At 40.9% G+C, this 12,842-nt stretch overlaps 1 protein-coding gene across 13 annotated transcripts in view; it reads right to left on the minus strand.

Annotated features, from left to right (window-relative positions):
• The window catches only part of PLCB4 (phospholipase C beta 4), a 414,002-nt gene that overhangs the window by 300,426 nt on the left and 100,734 nt on the right, over positions 1-12,842 (minus strand). The window lies entirely within an intron of this gene.

Genomic DNA, 12,842 nt, shown 5'->3' on the forward strand with positions numbered 1-12,842 from the left:
CCACCCTTCTGACTCTCACATCATTAAGTGGCCCCACAATCTATCTGGTGACCAGGTCAGAAACCGGGGAGACATGCCTAAGTTAATCCCACCTGTTTATACTCCACATCCAGTTAGTGACTAAATCCCATGGACTCCAAATCCTAACTGTGTCATGTAATGTCCCATGGTGCCTAGGACTGGGGTCTCCCTGAATTCTTTACCTCTTTTCCTTCTTCTGCCACAGCCTCATTTTTTTTTTTCCAGTTTTATCTACACTGTCCTTCTAAAGGCCATGTGCTTTCAGGCAAGGTGTGCTCCAGCCCCAGGTTCAGAGGGTAAGTTTTGATTGGTCTAGACCAGTCATGGTAGCCCATAAGCCCTTTGCCACTGGATAAGAGGATAACATACAGACCTTAATTCACTGAGTTCATCAACACAGTCATCCTACCTTGAGATTTCTTGTTGGGGGACATAATTATTTTGTTATTAAGCCAAACTAAAGTTTCCTCTTGTTAAAAACATCCTAAAAGGTACATCCCTCATTAAAGTGACTCTGATATTCTACTCATGGTTTTACTTGCTCCTAGTCTCTCATTACTTCCGACGTTTGCACTGCACCCTCCCCATCTTCCACCTGGAAGCAGAGCACCTCCTCTTCAAAGCCATCAATCCTGTAAGGCATTCCCCTATTCAAAATGTTTCTGTGATGTCCCATTACCTATAACGTTGGTTCTCAAAAATCTGTACGTCTATCCCTCTAGAACAATCTAAAAATAACTGTGTAACCAAAAGTCAATTTTAAGTTAGTATCTTCATTTTTTTCACCATACGTTCAAAAGAGTTGTTAACGATGTAATTTCTGGCATGCTGTCAATTTGACATTTTTAAGTCTAACAGCTGTTATCACTCAAAGCCATAAGAATCTAAATCCAATAGTGAATTGATACTCATGAGTTCCCATTTAAAAATAAGCTCTTCTCTCAGTCAGCTAAGCATCTGCCTTCGGCTCGGCTCAGAGTCCCAGGGTCTTGGGAATGAGCCCCACATCAGGCTCCCTGGTCAGCAGGGAGTCGGCTTCTCCCTCTCCCTCTGTGTGCACACAAGCTCTCTCGCTCTCAAATAAATAAATCTTAAAAAAATAAAAGCTCTTAACATTCATTTTTTATCATTCCCTTTTCACATTTCCATTTTGCTCCCCCTGCAAGTTTTATCCTAATGAGATCTTTAGGATTCCAAGTATTTTATTCGCGTAACTATCATACATCCCTACACACACCAAAAATAGGCATATCATGTAGAGCTTTTAGTTTACTTTGAATTTAGCCCCTAAGGATGAAATAATTTCTCCTGAATTATACATTTACTAAACTTTATTTGAAATGTACCTCTTGATACAATAGAGCTTTTTAAAAAATTAACCCACGTATTCATGAATATTCCTCAATGCTAAAACAAAAGTTTGGTGTCAATCTTACTCCAACTTTTCATATTTCTATACACAAATGCTGATAAATCCTTTTAGCCTAAATAAGCAGAGGAGTGTAGGAGTTTAACAGCACTTAAATCCCTTAACTCCTTTGGGTCAAGCCAAAGACCGTGATCCATCATTAAATTTATTTTTAATTACCCATCAACAGATGATCCAAATAGGTCTTTGATTCTGTCATAAGAAAAGTGACCCCAGGTTTAGCCTTTGGGATGTTTCATATCACAGGACAACGTACCATACTGAAATTCTGAGAAGATGAGAGGAATGCCTTCCTTCAGTAAAAAGGGAGAAAGGAAAGCAAACGCATTCTCTGGTGGATCAATTTTAGGAAAGAGGATGTATAAAGCTGAAAACCTGGACAGCTATTCCCTTAAAAGTCTGAGCCCTTCAATGTACCCCATTGGAATATCTTCATTTATGGCCAATGGTATGGCTAAAGTCCTTTGGAAAATGGCTGACCTACAGAAAAAATAAAAATGCCTCTGCCTAGAACACAGCATCTTTCATGGTTGGATGGAGGCTCATGTTCAATCACCCACCTTTATTCTTGTACACCTGCTTGAGCAACTCAATTACATATGTTGGTTAAGTCTGCTTTCGAGAGGAACATATGTCAAAAAGACTTCCTTCCTTGACTACACTTTGACCCCTCGCCTGCTGCTATTTTAAGACATAGAGATGAGTCACTGAAATTTACAGGAGCACCTTACCCCTGGCTCGGGCCAGTCCCAGGGACTCTGCTCGCTGTGGGACATAAATTAACAGCAGCGGCTTAACTAGTCATCATACCTTTAGGATAAAATTCTGTCCGAACCAACAAGAGATTTTATTCCCATACTCTAGGAACACTATTCAATAACTCCAGCATTTCCTATATACAGATGGAATTATTTTTATTATTCTATTGTTTTTGCTCCACTACTAACTGCTATTCCAGAAGCTTTCCTCAATTTTCCCCTCCCCAACTCAGTTACAAGAGTCACTCTCTTCCTTGACAGCATGCTGCTTTTACTTCTATTAGATATTCTTCACATTCTGCTTGGTGTCATGATGATACACGTGTAAATCTGATTTCCCTGTCTCCACAGTGGCCGCATCCATTGGTTCCCATCCTCATTTGATCCCTGGGTCCTGACCACCCCTCCTTGAAAATCTCTTTCCTCGCTGCCCGTCCATTCTTCCTATTCCTTGTAGGATTCTTCCTCAGTTTCCTTCATCTGCACCCCCATACCTACTGTTTATCTCATAGGTCCTTGTACCCTGCACCATGCAGTCCTGGAGGTCTCAGCTACCCCAACGTAAGCTAACACCAACCTCCTAGGACAGTTACCTTTTCCCAAGTCAGAGGAAAAAAGAATGACCATCTTCTTGTGTTAAGGTTGCTATTATTTTTCTAAAGCTTGCCACTTAACAGTCAATAGTAATAGCCAGCAAATAGAAGTAAATAAATACTAAGGAAAAACAGAAATCAATGACTTACATGTCGTTTAAGGGTTTGTGTATGTAAGCTCATGGGTTAAAATTTTATATTCCATATAAAATATTTACTAGCAAAATTGATGTTCATCTGAAACATTTCTATGTGCACATACACGTGCACACACTCACTTATACACGTGTGTAAGGTAAATATACACACTTTTGATAGCAACACAAAATTACATTTCTATTTGTCTGACATCACAGCATGTGAAACTGGCCCAGGGGAAACTCGCAGGTATTGCTGGTGGGCATGCAAAATAGGATCCCAATCATTTGGGAAGACAGTTTCTCATGCAGCTGAACATGCATAGGACCTAGCCATTCCATCCTTAGATATTTACCCAAAAGAAAAGCATGTCCACACAAAGACTTGTACATGAATGTTCAGAGCAACTTTAATAGCCTGAAACTGGAAAAATACCCATCTCCATCAACAGGTGAATAAACTAGGATATATACACACAATTAAAATCCAGCAAATAAAAGAAACTACTTGTGGGCGCGTGGGTGGCTCAGTTGGTTAAGTGACTTGCCTTCGGTTCAGGTCATGATCCTGGAGTCCCGGGATCGAGTCCCGCATCAGGCTCCCTGCTGAGCAGGGAGTCTGCCTCTCCCTCTGACCCTCTTCCCTCTCGTGCTCTCTCTCATTCTCTTTCTCAAATAAATAAATAAATTAAAATCTTTAAAAAAAAAGAAAAAACTACTTGTACATGTAACACAGCAGAATCTCAAAAACATTACACCAGGAAAAAAAAAAAAAGCTAGATGAGAAGAATAGGATTCCTTTTGTAAGAAATCCTAGAAAAAGCAAAAAGAATCTATAGTGACAGAAAGCAGACTAGTGATTGCCTGGAGCCAAGGAGGTGGGAGGGATGGATTGCAAAAGGGCTCGAACAAGTTTTGGGGGTAACAGAAGGTTCTATATAATGGCTGTGGTAATGGTCACACTGGTATACACATTTGCCAAGACGCACTGAAATGCATAGTGGATGCTAACAATGGATGCATGTTATTGCATGTAAATTATAGTTCAATAAAATTAAGTGGCCCCATGGATCTTTCACCAAATTTGGAGAGTGTTATGGATGACCCGATTTGCCATGGACACAGCCTTATGTGGTAGATATAAAATTTATTTTGAATGACTTTGTAGGGGCAGATAAGGAGTAACTTGGTGTTTCATTTTCAAGGTTTCAGGGAGTTGAAACATCAATGCTTATGGAACCTGCTATATTTAAAGATGGGAAGTGGGCCTGAGATGAACAAGTTAGTGGGTTCCAAGAATGAGATTTGTGTTTACTTTGGTACAACCTAAGCTTTAAGCCCTGTGGGTAGACTCTCCAGGTAAGAACTATTTCTTCTGGATGCCAATCCACAGATTACTATTTGAGGTGAAATAAAGGGACTTTGGACAGTCTACCGGAATTGCAAATATTTTTGGTGAGCATAGTTTATTGGAAGTGATATCCCTGGAGACTGGGACTAGTGAATAAAATGATCTAGAAAAAGAGACCAAGAAGAGTTCATCCTTCTCCCCGCCCCTTAGGCTGACAATACAATATACTAAGAGATCTTCATCTTGATTTTGTATCAGAATCTCTTGGAGAGCTTGTTAGAACATAGACTTCTAGGCCCCACTCCAAGGAGCTTCTGATCCAGTAGGTCCAGAGTGGAGCCTGGTCATTTTCATTTCTAGCAAGTTCCTAAGTAATTCTAATGCTGCTGGCCTGGGAACCACATTTTGAAAACCACTGCTATATGCTCTGGTCTTTTGGACCAGTGCCTTTGTAAGATTCTTTAACAGCCTTACCCATGAATTAAGTAAAAAGAAGCCTATTTCACTAGCTGCACTATCAGCCCTAACAACAGTAAGAAAGGTCAAAAAGGAAAAATCTCACAATTCTTGGAAAACATGGGACAAATTGTTCCTGCTTCAGATACCTTTGTATATGGATGAGTTTTTCCCTCAATTCTTAGGTTACTAAGCAGCTTATTTCTGACATTAATTTTGCCACTCTCTTATCAGCAAGAGCGGATATTATACTAGGTTCTGCTGATAAATTGCAATGTTGCAAGTTCAAAATGTACATCATTTCCTATTGTCAGATGAAAAAGACAAAAGATACAAGAATTGTGAGGGAGGGACCAGAGGGTGAAAAGAAACTCCATGAAAAGGTGGAGAAACCAGGAAAAACACAAGTCACAACAGAACCAGAAATTCTCAGGAAAAAGACTAGAGTTTGAGAAATTCATAGTCAAGGGACCAGGAAGGGGAGAAACTGCTTTGTGAGTGGGAGGTTTACTCTATAGATGAGAAGAAAACCACAGTGTAAGAAGCACTTGAAATTCAATGTCAGGAGAAATAAACACAGAAGAAAAGTCAAGCCAGGAGAAAAGAGCTATTTTTTAATTACTGAACATTTAGAAAATATACCAATAGAAGTATACAGAAGATAAACCAGTATCAGTGATTTGTGAAGAGAGAGGAAAAGATCAATTTTGGAAATATTTCCATCTTATCTGGTGGATAAATATCCAACTCCAGGTTAATGGAAATTGATTGCAGTTGTTCATGTTGGAGGGGACAATCTGAGGGGGTCAGCTGTGTCACTGGGGGGAGGGGGTAGACCTGGGGTGTGGTAGGCAGAACCATGCCTCCCTGAAGATGCCCACATCCTAATTCCTGGAACCTGTGAATATGTTACCTACATGGCAGTAAGGACTTTGGGGACGGGATTATGTTAAGTATCTTGAGATGGGTGGGCCCAATGTCATCACAAAGGGTTCTCTTTTTTTAATATTTTATTAGAGAGAGAGAGAGAGAGAGAGAGAGAGAGCAAGAGAGAACAAACAGGGGGAGAGGCAGAGAGAGAGGGAGAAGCAGACTCCCCACTGAGCAGAGAGCCCGATGCAGGACTCGATCCCAGGACCCTGGGATCATGACCTGAGCTGAAAGCAGACCCTTAACAGACTGAGCCACCCAGGCGCCCCCCAAAGGGTTCTTACAAATGGTAAACAGAAGCAGTAGAATCAAAGGAGAGAGGACAATGCAAGCAGAGGTCAGAGTGACCCAATCAGGAACTATGGAATGTGAGCAGCCTCCAGAAGCTAGACTAGGTAATGAAAAGATCCTCCCCTCGAGTCTCGAGAAACAACAGAGCCCTGCAGACCTATTTTAGACTTCTAATCTCCAGAACTCTGAGACATTTGTGCTGTTTTAAGCCACTAATTCATGGCAATTTGTTACAGCAGCAACAAGAAACTAATACAAAAATCTCGGGGAGGCTGTGTTGACCTGGAGAGCACATGCCTCTTCTAACAGAGCGCGCACAAGTCCCAGTTTTGCCAGGTTCCCCAACTTGTTAGGACACATGGAAATTTGTTGGTGTAAAGTTAGCAACTAGTAACACCGTGCAGGACAAAGTATGACCTCAACATTGACTTTTTATTGGATATATCCAATCATGTGACACAGCTAGATGAAGGATGGATAAACCAATGCAACAGTCTTTTCTGGCTCAGTGCTCCACTCCAGACCTTGACCACATCAAACCTTGCCCAGGCAAAGAGCTCAGCTGTTAATAGAACCCCTCTAGAGAGGGCTCATGCATGAGCTGGAAGGGAGGGGCTGAGGAAAAGAATCTTCAGCAGGCTCCACACTCGGCATGGAGCCCAATGCGGGGCTCAGTCACACGACCTTGAGACTATGACCGGAGCCGAAATCAAGAGTCAGACACTTAACCAACTGAGGTCCCCTCTATTTCTGACCGGAATACACAATGCAAAGTATAGTCCATTTTCTGCTCACAAGTCATTCAGAAGCTGAACTTCAGAGTTTAGATTTTTCTTACATTCTAGATAATCAGTGCAGCCTACCTGCTCTAAGGAGTCATTCTGGAAAATTATTTTTGAAAAACAACTTGCTCTTCACAGATGAAAGGAGTTATTAAAGGGGTAGATGTTGGGACTATTACTGAAATATGGTCAGCTCCATGGTAATAACTCATAAATGAAGATAAAAAGAAACAAAATGCCAAAGGATTCTGCCTCGAAGTCATCCATTAATTCTAAGTTGGTAGAAAAGCGGAAAAATGAAGCTAATCACATTCATAGAGACAAGTGGCCTCTCTTAATATTCAGACAATCAGCCAACAGTATTTATTGAGTGAAGGCTCTCCAAAACACTAAAACAAAAAAAGGTAGAAAGTGTAAAAGAAATATAAGAGGGTTCTTGCACAGAGGAATTTATAATGTCACTGGGAAGACAAGGCTAATATATAAAATAGAGAGTAATTAACAGTCTGCCCTGAAGAATGATGCCACGAGGTTTGCAAGTCAATACAAGAGGTACTCAAGAAAGGGAGGAACAGGCAAGCGTTTGATGGGAGAAAAGCTTCCTGCTGAACCACCCGTCAAAAAGGAAGTAAATGCACGTTGAAAAAGGGTAAGCTATCCCACTCAACCGAAGTGGGTTTGGGGACTTCTCTCCCGTCCTAGAATCTTAAATTTTTAATTGAAGCTGAAAATATAACAAAAACCTGTACAAATGGCAGCCTTCTCTCCTAATATGAACATATAATAAATATAAGAGCTCTGAAGGATTGGAGAAAAGATAACAGATTTCCTTCTATTCCATGAGGGCTTGGTATTATTAGAAGGGGAAATTTCTCCCACCATCTCCCACAATACTCTACTTTATTACACGGTTTGTACAAATAAATGCAGAGGATACACACACACACACACACACACACACACACACACACACAAAGTCTCTGGTGCCTCCAATTACATCATACAATGTCTAAGTAGAAGTCCCATACTGTCGTAACCCAGCAGAAAGCTGCTTAGATTTATAACCTGAATTTTTCTTAAAACGTGGTTCTGAGTTATTTTAACAGAACTGACTTCAAGTGTTTGCAAAAATTACTCCTGTCATCTCAGAGAGAAGCAATGATAAGTTTAGTTTGGAAAACGAAAACAGTAAATACACACGAAGGGATTGTTTCTTCTGGCCTATTGGTAGTTAACTTTATTATACATTTTCCCCAATGATGAACAGCCATTCTCTGGTTTACATTTTTAAATAGATAACTGTTGAGTATTTGTTCAGTTGGTTCTAAGGGTCATACACTGTGCTTTTAAAAACTGCTGGGATATTTTCTTGCATTCCTTTGCAAGCAAGAAAATAAACTTCCTATTAAATGATGTACCTTTGGGGCACTTGCAGGGCTCAGATGGTTAAGCATGTGCCTTCAGCTCAGGTCAGGGTCCTGGGATCGAGACCCACATCGGGCTCCCTGCTCAGCAGAGAGCCTGCCTCTCCCTCTCCTACTCCCTCTATTTGTGCTCTCTCGCTGTCAAATAAATAAAATCTTTAAGAATAAATAAAATGATGTACCTTTAAAAATTACTATAAAAGGGTGCCTGGGTGGCTCAGTCGGTTAAGCGTCTGCCTTCGGCTCAGGTCATGATCTCAGGGTCTTGGGATCGAGTTCCGCATCAGGCTCCCTGCTCGGCGGGAAGCCTGCTTCTCCCTCTCCCCCTGCTTGTGTTCCCTGTCTCTGTCAAATAAGTAAATAAAATCTTTAAAAAAAAATCACTATAAATTTCTACTGAGTATTCTGGGGCAACACTTAAAAAAAAAAGTGAGCACCTACTGTATAATGTCTATAACTCTAAGTTATACTCTGGGTATTTACTGCTAAAAGTAGCTGAATAAACCCACTGCTTATAGCTCAGTATTTGCTGAAAAAGATATTCCCAAATGTAAGTAACAGTTGAAGGAGCTACATGGCCTTTCGGAACACGAGTCACATGTTCAAGTGTGTTAAAGTGACTCATGTGAACGAAAAGAAGTGGGAGTTTTAAGGCACTCTGAAAGAACTCAATTGGAGTACTTTATAGACCCTGGACAACTTTATGAACTCACTCCTTTTGACTCTACCCTTTCGGCTAAGCTACTTTCCTGATATTAAAACACTGTCTCTTTGTGACCAAAGACATTGTGGGGCATTGTTTGTTCTCTAGTTACAGGTCATTCTGAGAACCTGGCATTTGCAGCAAGCTGCTCTCTGGATAGTGGAGGTTTTACACAGCTCTGTGTACCCACACTAAGGGGGATCCAAATCAGCCCCATACTTCGTGAAGTATCAAGGGTAAAGCAAGCACAAACTGCTGCACACAGACGTGGAACATAAGGAAGTAAGATGATCTTGGGTACAGAGCTTTGTGTTCCAGATACAAGCTTTCAATTCTGGAATGGCTAAGTCATGGGGAACACAGACACACCACAAGGGGTATAGCCAGTGATACTGTAACAGCTTTGTATGGTGACAAATGGTAGCTGAACTCATGGCAAGCATAGCATAATGTATAGAGATGTTGAATCATTATGTTGTACACTTAAAACTAATGTAACATTGTGTCAACTATACTATTTAAAATAAAAATGCATCTAGATTTTTTTTTAAAAGTGTGAACCAACATACATATCAGGCAAAATCATGAAGTGAGTATATTCAAGTAAAATCTTCACAGCAAATAGCTGGCCAGAGAAACCAGCTGTGTTGGCCCAAAGAACCTCTTAGAATATGGTTACCTCCAGATCTCCATGTCTCAATTTATATGATCTCACCAACCATCTTGTAAAATGTTAGAAGAATCAACGAAGTCATTGGCAAGTAATCTGTGCCAGAAACCAGATAGTCTATGTTAAAACTTTAATTTTTGACAGAAATAACACCAGGAGTTAATCCAAACTAAATATTAACTTGCTAGAAATAGAAAGTGTTGTACAATCTCTATTTCAAAGTATGAGATTAACCTGTATGAAATAAAATTGATGAGTGAAGTCTGAAGAAATAAACTGACCACAAATCACTCATTTGTGATCAGTGAATTCTTTTGCAGGTAAGGATTCACAAAAGCACATAAAAGCTGAGAAGGGGCCACGAGGGAACTTTCTCCGGTGATGGTAATGTTCTGTATCTTGCCAGGGATTTACACAGGTGTATCCACTTGTCAAAGCTCAACTTACATATAATTAAGGATGCTATATATGATGGTTCATCATATTTAAGTTTCATATAAAAAACTCAATACTGAACTCGAGTTAAAATAAGCATGTTGAAATATGCAAAGTGATGCCTGTGGTTTATTTTTAAAAGATTTTTATTTGAGAAAGAGAAACAGCATGAGAGGGGAGATGGTCAGAGGGAGAAGCAGGCTCCCCCCGCTGAGCTGGGAGCCTGATGTGGGACTCGATCCCAGGACTCCGGCATCATTACCTGAGCCAAAGGCAGTCGCTTAACCAACTGAGCCACCCAGGCACCCACCTGTGGTTTTATTTTTAAATGCATCAAAAATAAGATAGGAAAGGGAAAGGTGGATGGGTATGTGAGGATGTGAAGCATTAATGGTAAAATCTAGGTGGTGAACAGAGTTGTTCATTGTAAAACTCGAATCACCAAATGTGTGAAGTTTTCATTAAAAACGCTGAAGAAAATATAATGGAAAGGAATCACTGAAGAACACAAAGTAACACACTGCCACCCCACTGCCCACTTTCTTCAAGAGTTTACATGGTATCTAGGACACAGGAATATTTAAGTTGAAACTCCAAAGCTGAGACACAGAAGGTGTTTTTAAACACGCACAGAGACCGACTGGGCACCTGGGTGGCTCAGTCAGTTAAGCATCTGACTTCGGCTTGAGTAACGATCTCAGGGTTCTGGGATCGAGTCTGAGGCTCTGCTCAGAGGGGAGTCTGCTTGTCCCTCTCCCTCTGCTTTACCCACCCTCCTTGTGCTCTCAAAATCTTTAAATACAAACATACACCTGCCTGAAACTGGTTGATTACATGGGAAAATGGTGTTTTAAGTGAAAGAGAGAAGTAGCTCCCCACAGATAGTTTTTATATTTAGAATCAGTGAAGGGCACCTGGCTGGCTCAGCTGGGGAAACGTGCGACTCCTGATCCCAGGGTGGTCAGTTCGCACCCTCCTTGGGTGTAGGGATTACCAAAAAAAAAAAAAAAAAAAAAAAAAAAAATTAAAAATATAATAAAATCAGTGAGCTGAAGTTGGGCAGGACACGCTGTCAGAAGACTCTGGTGCAAACATGAGTCCAACCCAATGCAATAAAAGCTCCGGACGGGTGGGAAGTGACAGCTACCAAAGGAGATGAGGTCTTTGTGGAGGTGGCAGAGAAAGAAGAGGCAAGGCGCCGGGCCGCCTGCGACAAGTCCCAGGCAAGAAAGGCTAGGGCAGCTCATCAAAGGTTACACTGCCACCGGTTCCTTCCAGAGCAAACAGCAGGTCACTCATCAGTTACCTCATCTATGAAGGGGCCAGTGTCTCCAGCTCATCAGTGCACCTCAATTACAGTCTCAGTTACTTGCTTCGCAAATTGATTGCTTGATATTGACTAGACAGCGTCCATTCAGTTAATAACCACCTGAGCAGGTATTTGACACAGCGTAGCTGCTCACTGGTCACGGTGTGGTCTCTGAACCAGGGGCACCAGCAGCCCCTGAGGGCTTGTCAGAAATGCAGCAGCTGGGGCCTCATCCCACACCTGCTGCGTCAGCATTTACCGTTTAACCCAATCACAGAGGATTCACATTAAAGTGCGAGAAGCAGGGAGGGACCTTACATGCCTGTAGACCAAGCCTCAGTAACTGAGCTCTTCTCGGCAGCGGCTTTAACTTCAGACAGAGGACAGTCGCAGGCTAACAGGTAAGCAATAGTAAGCCCTGGACACCTATCTCCTGTAAACACCTTCCCTGCCCACTGGTACCTCCTCGCGCCCTTCCAGTCCTAGCCTCCACCTGTGCAGGAGAGCCGCCCCCAACCCGGAGGCCCCCGGAGTCTCTCCAAATAAAACATGGTTGAGCTCCTTTCGAACATCTGGGAAAGTCTCCTCTTCAATAGGTCTAGGAATATTCTGGGTATCTCTGGAGAGTGGATCACTTTTGCATGTAATCGCTACTTAATATAAAAAGTGTATAAAATGTTTTCTCCAACGGGTAACTATCAAAAGACCTCTCTGCCACCATCTTGTTTTAACAGTGAGACAGCTGTGAAAGTTCAATCCCCTTAAAAATAGCCACAGAATGTCGCATTTTATTCAGGTACACATCTAAAGTTTATTTTAATGCTGTCTTGTTTACTTCAGTCATTTTAATAGACTGTTTTATGCTCTACTACCTGTGGCTAGTCATGATTCACACAAAGCTAAAAGGTTTTACCTTTTTTTCCATAATGACGGGTCTTTAAAGATACTCAAATTCCTGACAAAATAAAGAACGCAAACATGAAATTTTTCTAAAACTATTCGAAGCCAATTCTTCTATGCTAACTAAGTTTCATACCCTAGCATCACTTCTTTGTCTAGGAACACATGTAATCACACGTATTCTTTTTAAAAAGACCATTCCCAAACGCACAAACCAAATCTTGAATTATTAATTTCCATTCCATTATTTCAGGAAGGAATTTTACAGTGTCTGATTAACTTTCCAAGACCATGAATAAGTACATTTCCAATAAGTACAAAGTTTATTTTCATGCTTTTAGAAAAACTTTAATCATCATTTTGCCTATCTTAATACGGGTGAACCAAAAAAAGTGGCAATCAATAATATTGAAACAGGTCCTATACTTTTATTGCTAATTACAAAAAAATGAAAATGAATCGGTTTGGTAACAATGTATGCATGACAGAAAAGATGTTTCACCTGCTGTATTGCATATGGAGCTATTCACAGAAAATACTCAAGAGACTGGTTAAATTTTTTGCTAGACTTTATTTTTTAATTTTAGGTTCATAACAAAGTTAGACGAAAGGTATAGACTTCTCATATGCCCCTTGCTCCCACATAACATTTT

This window comes from Zalophus californianus, chromosome 8 (assembly GCF_009762305.2).
Source record: "Zalophus californianus isolate mZalCal1 chromosome 8, mZalCal1.pri.v2, whole genome shotgun sequence".
Lineage (NCBI taxonomy): Eukaryota > Metazoa > Chordata > Mammalia > Carnivora > Otariidae > Zalophus > Zalophus californianus.